We start from the raw sequence: 12,610 nt of genomic DNA, 5'->3' as shown, positions 1-12,610 counted from the left end.
ACTTAAAAAAGAAACTTGAGCATAGAATCTTAGATTTTTTACAGTTAAAAAAATATTTTACAGTTGCCTTGACACCTAATTGAAAGCACTGTTAAAGAAAATTTGCCTTAATTAAGTCTATTCAAAGCATTCGATTTAGTTTTCATACAGACAACTCTTTCTACTCACAGTCGTTTTTTTTCCTCATTTCCCAGTATATTTAATTATGTCGTGTAACTAAAATAACACATAAAATGGACATAAACAGATTTGGGGATACAATTGACTCTTGAAAGCAGACAATGTGGAGACACCCAGAGAGAAACCTGTTACCTGTGAGTTCTCAGTGTACCAAGGGGGTCAGTCGGTATGATGTAGAGAAGGAACAGAGGGTGCTGGTTAATTCAGCAAGTCGGTTAAATGGAGATTGGTTGACAGTGTGAATAGTGTAACATTTTCTCTCTAACAGCAGGTGAGGCCAGGTTAGTTATAGATGACTTTTTTTTTTTTTGATGAGGAAGATTGGCTCTGAGCTATCAACTGCTGACAGACTTCCTTTTTTTTAATTTTTTTGCCTGAGGAAGATTAGCCCTGAGCTAACATCCATGCCAGTCTTCCTCTGTTTTGTATCTGGGATGCCACCACAGCATGATTTGATGAGTGGTGTGTAGGTCTGCGCCTGGGATCCGAACCCGCGAACCCCAGGCTGCCAAAGCGGAGTGTGCAAACTTAACTACTGCACCATTGGGCCGCCCCCTATAGATGACATTTTAAAAATTACGTTTTCCCCTGAACTTCAAATTGCATGCACTGTTGGTTGAACTTTGAAAGCCCACTACATACATTCTGTAATAAATTAACCAAACCGTAAATGTTTATAGCTAATTTGTAAAAGGATGTTCAGTGGAACACTGATTTTTTTCCTGCTGATCCTTTTCCATGATAGTCTTGATTATGTGATGGTAAACTGATAAAGTTTTCTTTCTTGTCTATAGAGTTTATCCTAATTTCTGCTTATACACCTCCTCAACAGTCACTCACAATATAATCTTCATGGCTGTATTTGTAAGGAAGTTTGGGTCCTGCCACAAATTCTCCAGAATACAGCCACCTGCTCTACCCGTTAACCCAGTTTTGGCTTAGCCTTGTTGCTCTGGCTCTGTCCGTATTTCTCTAATCTGCGTCCTCTCTCAATACAATGACCTGTTTGCTCTGACTGTAGACTAAATAGGAGGGGATGTTTTAAGCTACTTTTGGTTGAATAAGTAACTTCCTGATGAGGGTCCCAGCTAGAAACAGTTGTTTCCCCCATTGAATGGACATATGGGTGTTTTCTGTTTAACTCGTAAATTTCTCCCTGCCATTTACCCTACCTGCGCTTCTACCTGTCTCCAAAGGTGTTCCTGTTTAACTGTTTCATGTCCATTGCCATGCAGGCTTCCCTTGTTCCATGCCCAGGCGCTGTTTATCTCTGCAGTAGCCTAATCCCAACTCCCCGTGGCCACCTGAGCCTGCAGTGGAGCAGGCTGAAGAGAGAGTTGGTAAGCTCTTCCTTAACATTCTGCCCGTGTGTGTGTTCCCCTTCTTGTTTGCAGAGCCGAAGATCCTACAGGCTAACTCCTGATGGTGGAGCACGGGGAAGACCTTCCGTTAGTGCTCATTGATTTCTCCAGCTGTAGGAAAATTCTCACCTAATAGTGAATAGGTGCCTCCACTGTCTTTGGCAAATGAATTTAGGGCCTTTCCAATCTGTCAGAGGGCGTATTCTCCAGAACAGTGTTGACATCCTTCTCGGGTTGGAGGATCAAGAGTAATAACCCATTTTTTTGGTTTCATTTTGGTATTGTTTTCTCTAGAGCCAACATCGTTCACTTTATTAGGAACCGTTAAAGGTTACTTCACAGTGTTGGTAACTATTTGTGATATTCTTGAATCTTACATGCAAAACATTGGAGGTAGGAATTGATTAACTTCCCTCAAACCATTTGAATTGATACTACTGTTCTGTTCCCATTGTAAACACAGCTTATAATTATTCCTTAACCATCCTGGGTCTGAACCGTGCCTGCAAAGCCATGTCATGTAAAATGATTTTAAAAGGCATAGCATCAACCACTGTGCTGGGGTCAATTTTTAATACTCTGAAAAGGCTTAAGAATCAAAACCCAGTTTAAAACTTGATCTGTCCTATTTATAAGTAGAAACAGAAATGTCAGTCTAGAGCATATTGTGACAAATCTGTGGGAAATGGTCCTCCATTGATTTGTGCAGTTATCCCTGGAAAGAGCATATACAGAAATAAGTCTTCCCAATCCAAATTTCCTTTTGATAAAACCTTGGCAACAAGGTTGGCAGCAGCTTTTCTAATCCTAAATTTCAAGTCTTTAAGAATAATTTTGCTGGATGATGCGCGAGGATATGATATTTTAAATATCATCCTATTGCTTCCAGACATCTGAGGGTTTAACGTGCAAGTTAGTATATCATTTATCCTCTCTCCCTGAGTGATGAGTGTGTGTGTGTGTGGGTGGGGGTGGGGGGGAGTTGGGGGGTGGTGCTGTCGTATCAAATCAGTCAGTCGTATCAGAGAACCAGACCTTGGGCAAGTCAGTTAACCTCTCTGGGCTGTCTTCTCACATTGTAGTGTGAAGGAATTGCAGTGTTTTATTTTAAGCATTTCACAGTTATAACATTCTTTCATTCTAGTGGGAAAGAATTTTGAGATTGCATGCTTATGTGTGCCCTGCACATGCAGATGATATAGACTAAAGTTTTATCTCTGAGAGCCTGGACTAATATGATTCACATATATAAAGGACTATTCTCTTAGCTATTGTTTTATGTTTTAATATATGTAAACTGAGAGAGGGGGTTAAAAAAAGATTAAAATCTTTTTTGACTAAATATTGGGTCCACACGTAAACCCAATCGTCACCATCACCCTGCCACTACCAACTCCAGTGTTGGAAGTTATATAATAGAATGGTGTTACATGGAGCTACTGCAGGATTGAGAGGTGGGGGGAGGAATTCTGGGCCTGAGTCTCCCAAGGTGCTCACTAACTCATTAGTGTAAGTAGTAGTCTTGAGTGTGAACTAACAGAACAACATGGCTTTCGCGGTAATTTCCTGTCCGTATTCAGGGGAGCGTCCTGGCTTACGTTAAACTGTACATATATCAGGACACCAATCTCTGGAAAGAAAAAAGATAGGAACAAATAATCAGTAGGCTTTAAAAAAAAATCTGGTATCTCATGTGCCACTTCTTCCTCAGAGCCATTAAAGGCTATCTTTTAGACTTAATTCTCTATTTCTAACCTGCTAAGATGAGAACCATAGCTAGCCCTCAACTCGTTTCTCGATTCTCACATCTCATTAAGATTGAAGCTAATTTGTCACATTGACACTGAGGAATGTTATTATTCAAAGCTGAATTAAAAAGGGAATTTATACAGAACAAAACCAATAAGCCAAGCTGTCTTGACATTTAATTTTCTTGGAAACCTTTCCCATCGAACCAGGAAAGTCTGCACGTTACACATTTTCAAAATGAAAAGTGGTGTAGTAGGAGGATAATCTCCTCATATAAATGATGAGTGAATAATTTGAAAGAGATTGGATGTAATAGATGGTCCTTTCTCCTTCCCTTGTCCTCCCTCACTCTACCCTCAAATGACATTTGTGAGTTCCAGCTTTTAGAGGTGGTCCTATTTATTCCTTTTATTCATAGACGTGGAGGGTTTGGGGAAGTGAAGGAAGAGAATTTTTACTTATGTTTTTGGCTGTCAATTCCAGGTTTGCACTATTAAGAATATTGCTACTTGGCCTCTAAGCTCAGAGGATCAGTAAACAGTGTCCATCTACCAAGAGTTGTCTCAAAATCCTAGTGTGAATTAAGATTAGTTCAAGACACTGTTTGCCCCTTTTTGTTTTTGTGAGGAAGATCAGTCGTGAGCTAACATCTGTGCCCATCTTCCTCTACTTTATATGGGACGCCGCCACAGCATGGCTTTGACGAGTGGTGCGTCGGTGCGCACCCGGGATCGGAATCTGCAGAGCGCGCGCACTTAACTGCTTGTGCCACCAGGCCGGCCGCTTGTTTGGCTCCTTAAGGTGGGCTGAACATACAGAAGGAACCGTATTTCAAGATCCATTTAGCTTTTAGTCAGGGTAGGTAGTGCTGGTTGCTTTAACAAAAAGTCAAAATCTCAGTGGTTTGAGATGATAAAAATTGATCTATCATTCACATCCTGATCCAATGTAAGTTGGCAGGAGGTGAGGTGGAGAAGGGTCCTGTTCCATATAGTCATTTAGGGACCTAGAATTTCTCTATAATGTAAGTCTGCCATTTTCTCAGATTGAGCATCCCTGCACTGGATTCTCTGTATCCACCTGGCAGGGAAGTGAGAGAGAGAGGAGAGGATGACACAGATGGAGATAGGTGGGTCTGCATCCAAGATCAACTAGAACTGTCACACAGTTCCACCTAACGGCAGGGGAGCTTTGGAAATGTTTAGCTCTGTGATCTGCAGAAGGAAGAAATGAGTTTGGTGAACACATAGTATTGACTCTGCCTTGGTTCTGTTTCCTCTTACTACCCACACCTGTGCACGCAGTCCTAGTCCTGGAGTAGACTGCCTGTGATGACACCAGGGCATTTAATTGGTGATCCGGTGGTTAGGCATATATATCCATTTGATCCTGTTTTATTTCATTTGCTTTTCTCTGGAAGGAGATGACCTTTACACATAGAGGAGGACTTTTCTACTGTCCGGGGTAAACGTGTAAATACAGACCCTGCTTAAATCACCATATTTTTATTTTATTTATTTATTTATTTATTATTTATTTATTTATTTTTTGAGGAAGATCAGCCCTGAGCTAACATCCATGCCAGTCCCCCTCTTTTTGCTGAGGAAGACTGACCCTGAGCTAACATCTATTGCCAATCCTCCTCCTTTTTTTCCCTTTTTCTCCCCAAGGCCCTAGTAGATAGTTGTATGTCATAGTTGCACATCCTTCTAGTTGCTGTATGTGGGACGCCACCTCAGCATGGCCGGACAAGCGGTGCGTCGGTGCGTGCCCGGGATCTGAACCCGAGCCGCCAGTAGCAGAGCGTGTGCACTTAACCACTAAGCCACGGGGCCGGCCCCCAATCACCATATTTTTAAAGTGAAATTTTACAGGGAGTAGATGCTGACTGTTCAATATATACAATATACTGGGAACTAAGAGGAGATATCATCCATTCATCTGTTATATTGGGAAAAGCTTTAAATGATTGTTCCTTTCTACTAAGCTGTTTCTCTCTGGGGAAGAAGAGAAAACTGTAGGGTTTCAGGATGAGCAGATGATCAAAACACAAACAGAGCCAGAGGGATTTGGGCTTAAATGATAACAGAATAGAGTGGCACCAAGATGTCTAGTAACAGAAGATTACTTGACACAAATTTGCGACACAGTGTTCTAGAGAGATTCTTTTTTTATTTATTTATTTATTTTTTTTTTTTTTAAAGATTTTATTTATTCATTTTTTCCCCCCAAAGCCCCAGTAGATAGTTGCATGTCATAGGTTCACATCCTTCTAGTTGCTGTACGTGGGACTCAGCCTCGGGTTGGACGGAGAAGTGGTGCCTCGGGGCGCGCCCGGGATCCGAACCCGGGCCGCCAGCATCAGAGCGCGCGCACTTAACCGCCAAGCCACGGAGCCAGCCCGAGAGAGAGATTCTTTTATACCCCTTAACATTATTCCAAAATTCAGGGTCTAAGGAATTCTCAACTCAAATTGGTTCCTGATTAAGAAGCAATTCAGACATATGAAGGACTTCTTTATTAGATGGGGCCAAAAGAGGTGGAGAAACATATTGACAAGGAACTGATTGGAGTCAGGATTGGCCTGTATACTCCAACTTTTAGTGAATCTTTCCGAGCATGGTAAAGGCTAGATTGGCATTTTATTGGGCATGCTAGTATTTCACAGGGGAAGTCTCTACCCATGGACATTTAGGGCCCATCAAATATGGTTCTATATTCTTTTGCTCAGAATCCTATCCCCAAGAGGGATGTGGAACATGAAGTACTGTTTTCTTATTGATTATAGTACTGGCTTCATCTGCCAGTGAAAGGCCAGCACTACACAAAAAATCTCATCTCCATGGCAACAGAGAGCTCAACTTTTAACTTGATATCACATGAAAAAGAAATTATTTTTCTCTAGCCTTAAAGATTGCAATTTTGTGAATGTGGGAATGACCTTTGGCAACAGGGTTTTGTTAGAGCATCTGGGCCAAAGGGCTAATGTCCAGGGTGAAGGCCTTTAGGATTTTAGTATGTCAACCCTGATTTTATTTACATCAGGGCAAGAAACAATACTTAAACTATGCAAGAAAAATGTAAACATTTTTCTACCGAGGAGCAATGACGTGTTTTTTTTTTCACTCCAGAGGTATCTCAAGGGTAGAATAGGAAATTTCCTTTGTTGAACTTCCCTGAATATGGGCAGACGCCAAAAAATGGGGGGAAGGAGGAACTAATTAAATTAATCTCTGTTGGATGTCACTACCTTCTTTTCCTGCTAACTCTTCCTTCTGCTGTCACTAAACCTATTAAGACAGTGGAGCCAGTCCTGTAAGGGACATCTGGTCACCCTGGTCTAGAAAACTGAGCTTCTCTAGGAGCTGTGTTGTGGAGAAATCACCTGCCATCTCTATTTAAAACCTTAAAATGACAGTAAGTCTGATCAGCCAGATCTCGTCAATAAAGCGGCGGGGAGGACTCTGGGCAGGAGGGAGACCTACAGTTACTGAGCACCTGCTCTGTGCCAGGGACTGCTGGCTGCTTGAGGTCCTCAGCGCGGTGTGCACCGTCTTCCTTGCCCTTGTGAATGAGGAGGATCATTGGCTCACACTGGGTGTCATTAAAGGCAGTCACTTCTGCATGAGGATCTAAGGGTTCAACACAACATTCTGTAGTCATTGGTGCCAAATATGTTATGATTCTATCAGTTGTTGATGGAGCTGGTATTTCAATTAAATAGTGGTTCATTGCAAAGAAAAAAGTCCTAAGTGTGCCAGTCTCGCTCATTTTTATCTTAATGATCAAAAACATTAATCATTTTTCATTTAGAATTGGAGGAAGTGACAGAATATATTTTTGGGTAGTAGCATTGTGAATAGAATTTGAGGATTGGGGTGGGGGGTACCATAAGCAAGACAGCTATGCGGAGATTGTTCTTTTAAGAAAAATGTTGGGAGGAGGGAGGCAAAATCAGAGAAGGGAATCGGTTTTAACAAAGCACAGTCCTCTATAGAACCTTAATAACTAGGTTTTAAATTCACCAAAGTTTTCTCTCCCGCTGTTCACTATCTCTGTTTAGTGAGTGAACTTTCACCTCTGTTATTATGAAATAGGCCTTTTCTCCTTTGACGTTGTGAGAAATGTTTTTAAAAGTCTTTCAGGGCGTGCTCATGTATGCTGTGGTCGCCAACAACCAAAAAATGGCAGTAGATGACAATCACAGAAGTTTATTCCTCCCTCAGGCTACGTGCCAACAAGGATAGGCTGCGGGTCTGCTTTCTGTCCTCTTACTCTGGACCTATGCTGACGATGTAGCCTCTGTCTGGAGCACTGCCAGCTTTGTGGCGGAGGGAAAAGGGAATTCCCTCCTGTTGATCAAGCACTGGCCGTTCAAGCTTCAGTACAGGATTGACATGCATCACCCTGCTCACGTTTCATTAGCCACGCAGGTCACATCACCACGCTTGGGCAGGGAAGGAAATCCTTCTCTTTCTAGACTTAAGTAACTTCAGTTTCTTGGGGAGAGCCACACCCCTAGTCTCTTTTTCCCAGGCCATTTTGTCCACCTGGGGGCCACCCTAAGCCAGTCAGAGGTTTTTTTGTTTTGTTTTGTTTTTTACAAGTTGTGAAGGTCACACCTTTAATTTGGTTCTTGCCTTGAGACTGAGGTTTAATTAGTTTTGACTGTTCAAAGAGCTCCTCAGTTTTTTCGTTACAGTTTGGTTTATGAACAAATTGCCTCTTTTTTTTCTTTGCTGGTGAGGAAGATTGTCCCTGAGCTACCATCTGTGGCAATCTTCCTCTATGTTATGTGTGGGATGCCACCACAGCATGGCTTGATGAGTGGTATGTAGATCTGCGCCCAGGATCCAAACCTGTGAACCCCAGGCCGCCGAAGCGGAGTGCACGAACTTAACCACTATGCCACCGGGCCACCCCTGAACACGTTGCCTCTATTAATCCTATAGGACTTGGAATTTCTGGACTCAGTCCTTTCCATTTCTATTTACAAAGTGTCCATTTCTTAAATCATCTCTTTCTCATGGTGCCTTGTCAAATGCAGCCAACGACAATCAAAGGATGCTATCAGCATTCTGTTTTTCACCTTCTTAACCTTTCACCTTCTAACCACCTTAACCAACAATCTCATTAGGTTTCATTATATGTATTCTAAATCCTCACGGATGACAGTATTAACAAAAAAAGTGTTTTTCTACTGCAAAATGGATTGCCATTCTTCCAGGCTCCACTAAGAGTTTCCCCATGGGACCACTGCCTGGCCCTAAGCCAATGCCCTATAATTTAGGGGTTTTTTGTGTTATAGGAGCACCCCATTTCTGAAACCAATTACTGTGTTAGTCAGGATATGCTAGGTTATGCTGCAGTAACAAAAGACCTCCGGATCTGAGTAACTTAAAACAACAAATGGGAGCTGGCCCTGTGGTGGAGTGGTTAAGTCTCGAGTGCTCTGCTTTGGCAACCCAGGTTCGTGGGTTCAGATCCCAGGCACAGACCTACACCACTTGTCAAGCCACACTGTGGTGGGGACCCACGTGTAAAATAGAGGAAGACTGGCAACAGGTGTTAGCTCAGGGCGAATCTTCCTCAGCAAAAAAAAACCAAAAACAAAAAAAAACTATATACCTATGACAGATCATCTGTGTATTTACTCCTCCAAGAAAGGGCTATGAATATCTATATGTATTTTTTTAGTGTTTAATTTTTGTCACTGGATTTTCTTTGGATATTATACAGGCAGCATTAACATTGAGTTCGTGGAAGATACACAAAATATATGCAGTGCTACAGAACTATGAGAAAATTGATAGTTAAGTGTTAACTTTTTAGCTTAAAATGTTTATTTAGTCATCCTTAACCCTGCATTAAATAAAAATAGTAAGCTTTGTGCTTACTATATTTTTGTATAAAACACAGATACATATACACTGCATAAACAAAAATAGAGTATCTGTGGCATTAAAATTTCATGGGGAGAACATTTGGGAAAAATTTTTCCAAAAAAGGCTCCTATGAGGGGGCTGTAATGGAAAAATTGAGAAATACTGCTCTGTACAATTATGTGTCATTCATAGAATTTTAGTCTTAGTTTCAATATTGAGAGTTAATCTCTATTTCCTTCTAGATTGTTTCCTTCAAAAAAATTTTTTTACCTGTAATTTGAGTTGGTTTCCACCAGATGGCAAGCTCTGGTCTCATGGTCCTACCAGACAGATTTAGCTACATAGTTAATATGGGCAGCAGGTGGTAGAAAGCTCATGGCAAGGTTAATGCTTCTTCTAATGCTCCTTCCACAATAGAATCTTGATTAAAAATGAAGTGTAACATTTATTAGTATTGGTATTGTGCATTTGAATAGCATCCCAAATTTAAAGCAAGACTTAAGGAAATGACACAAGTTTTATGAATCTTCACATATTCTCAGCGATTGCTTAGTTGACTTGAGGTTAAGCCAGTTAGTAATGGTAACTCATTTTGCCTTTCTCTGAGTCAAATTATATTCTCTTTGGAGTCTCAGGAAAGTTTGGGATTAAAATAAGAACATTATACACTTTGTAGTAATATATGTTTAACCTTCCCTATTTCCTAGTGTGAATTTCCTTTCAATTTCACTGTCGAAAGCCCCCCACACACGCTTAAAAAAAATTTTTTTTTTTTTTGCCAGTTTTCAGTGTTCTAAAGAGGACTCCTATATTGTGATGAGATTTAAATAGTTGCCCTCTAAGGCCCCTTATAACTCTGGGATTTTTTTAAGTCTGGGAAGAATACATGTATGATTGTTGAGGGACGTAGGCCAAGGAGAAATCAGAGCAGAAAAGGGTTTTGGAGAAAGTAAGTCTCAAAGCAAATATGTTTGAATTGTCAGAGTGAAGGAAAGAAGACATTCCCTGTAGGGGATTAATTTTGAAGTAGAAATGGGCAACGTGAGGCTTATGTTTAAGTGTGTATGGCAGCAAGTAGGTAAGGATGCCAGCTTGGGGAGGGAGAAGAATGTGTTGGAAAGCAGTAAAAGATGAGATAGGGACATGCTGAGGAAATTTGATATATCAGGCCAGAGGAAGCCTGTATGACTTTTGAAAGGGAAATTCACACTGTATGTGTGTGTGATTTCAGAAAAAGAAGTCAGTGGCTTCAGCTGACACAGAGAAATCAGTGAGAAGGCTTTTTCAGGAGTCCGTCCCTGAGCTGTTACTTGGTCTGGGACAGTGCATTCCTGAACTAGGAGACAGGGCTCTAGAAAGGGTTTGAGCATTGCTGTGCAAAGTTATATTTCATTTCTTATGACAAAGGAGTATGTGGATCTAATCTCCAGTGTGGGAGGTTAAAGAAGAGGTGAAATTTTATCCTTTAATCAAAGATGAAAAGGTTTTTGAACAGTTGCTCTTGTCCCTCAATTAAAAAAAATAAAAATCAAAGAGAAAAGGTGTTCCTTTTGACCACTTTGTAGAGGGCCAAAAGAAATAAATTTTCAGAGATAATTCAGTGAATGAAAAGCATTTGTTAGGAACCTGAGTGATTGTTGATGATGTAGGCATTTGGTAGATTTGGGTTTTCAAGGCTAACTTTTAAGAATTCAAATATGTTTTTATCTAGAAGAGAACAGCATGGTTTGGTGGAAGACAGTGGGCTTAGCAGTCCTGAGTTAGAATCATGGCTCTGCTACCAGCTAGCTTTATGACCTTGAGTAATCTAAACTTTCTGAGAGTTCCAAAACACAGGGCAGCTAATGCCTGGTTAATCATGTGAAGCCACCAATGAAACAGTTCCATCTAGCATGTTGCTGGGCACACAGTCATTGTACAATAAATGTTAATTTCCTCTGCTTTTACCTACAGTTTTAACCTACAGTGCCCAGATGAATGGTGGGGCCTTAGATACACCCTTGGTCTATTTCTCAGATTACTGATCAACTGGGTTAAAGAGATGGGCATGTTTCTTACATAATTAAGCTTTTTGTATAAAAATGAAGTTTACTATTAAACTGGTTAAATATAAATATTATAAATTTATCATATTTATAAAATATTTAATTATAAGGTTCAATTAAATACAAATGTTTAGTAATAATAGGAACACTAATTTTTAAACTGTGTCAACCTCTATTTAATTTAACCTCACCTCTTCTGCCATGAATTATTAATATAAGTAATTTCACTGGATACTTTCTTGAAATCCTAATTTTCCTAGAGCATGTTTATGCCAGTATCACTGTGGGCAGTCTTCTGCGTTTATTAATAATAATTTTTCAAATTACTTCTCCAGTGACTAGATTCATTCCAAACTACACAAAGAGAAAGAAATAAGTTGCCTTTTCTGCTATATTTTTTTCAACCAACTTCCCAAATGTTCAAACTTATCAGCATCGGAAAAGGAAGTGAAAGCCCCATGATATTTTTGCTGGTATGAAATCCCATCATTTTCTTTTCCAATCAATAGGGAAGCTAATTCTTTTTCTCCGGGTTCCCCCATTCTTACTGGCCAGGAATACTTCCTAGGTGTGGTGAGAAACAAAATATGGGTTGGGTACCAACTTCCTTTCTGATATGGAGCTGCTTTCTTACATTAAAGGCTTTAGGTTTCCTTTCTGGTTATAAATTCAATCTAATGGAATTTGTAATATCTTTAATCCTACATAACCAAAATCATAAGAACGTAAAAATTTTAATTACAAAGATATGTTTGTGTGGTATAACAGTTACCATGTGACACTCACATAGTAAAATCTGGTGTCTGACCTCAGGAAACTGACGCTTGGGGAGTATGTGTCTCTGTGGGTCTGCGTCAAAGCAGAAACAGATGGCAGACAACGATTTAACAATCTATTATAAAAATCATTTATGATCTCAAATTTGGAAAGAAAAACTTATCCCAATCATACCCTGAACCTTCCCATATTTGAACTTTTTAATCCTGTTGGCTATACATGGAAGAAGAATAAAAACAATCGTAATAAGAGTAAACAACGAATTCTATATCTCTTTATAATTTATAAGATACTTCCACATGTAGTACCTAACTTAATACATGCCCTGAGCAGCTCCTGAAGGGTGGTACTGTTTCCTGTTCTTACAGGTAAGCAAACTGAGGATCACAAAATTTAAGTAACATGTGTAGGATCTGAGAGTCCTAAGAGACAAAACTGGGACAAGATCTAAGATTTCCTAACTTTACACTCTATTTTTCCATCACATTTATTGCTCTTTCATCCAAACATTCCTCTTGACATCCTGCCTACCCTTTGAGGTTCACCTGGGCTGCCATCTTCTTCATGTAGGATTCTCCATCTGGAGGAAATTGTTCCTATTCTCAGCTCCCAC

General features: G+C 40.2%; 1 protein-coding gene across 4 annotated transcripts in view; it reads left to right on the top strand.

Moving 5' to 3' along the window:
- Positions 1–12,610, top strand: part of TMEM108 (transmembrane protein 108) — a 306,238-nt gene that overhangs the window by 133,712 nt on the left and 159,916 nt on the right. Inside the window, exon 1 of one of the 4 annotated variants that reach the window (XM_058553003.1) lies at positions 1,468–1,520. The exons of the other annotated variants lie outside the window; for them this stretch is intronic. The gene's annotated coding sequence lies outside the window, so the exon portion shown is untranslated. Of the gene's footprint in view, positions 1–1,467; positions 1,521–12,610 lie in introns of those variants that run through there. 4 annotated transcript variants of the gene reach the window in all.

This window comes from Diceros bicornis, chromosome 2 (assembly GCF_020826845.1).
Source record: "Diceros bicornis minor isolate mBicDic1 chromosome 2, mDicBic1.mat.cur, whole genome shotgun sequence".
NCBI classification, from domain to species: Eukaryota; Metazoa; Chordata; class Mammalia; order Perissodactyla; family Rhinocerotidae; genus Diceros; species Diceros bicornis.
Note: the sequence above shows the minus strand (reverse complement) of the source record. Positions and strands in the feature narration are given on the sequence as shown.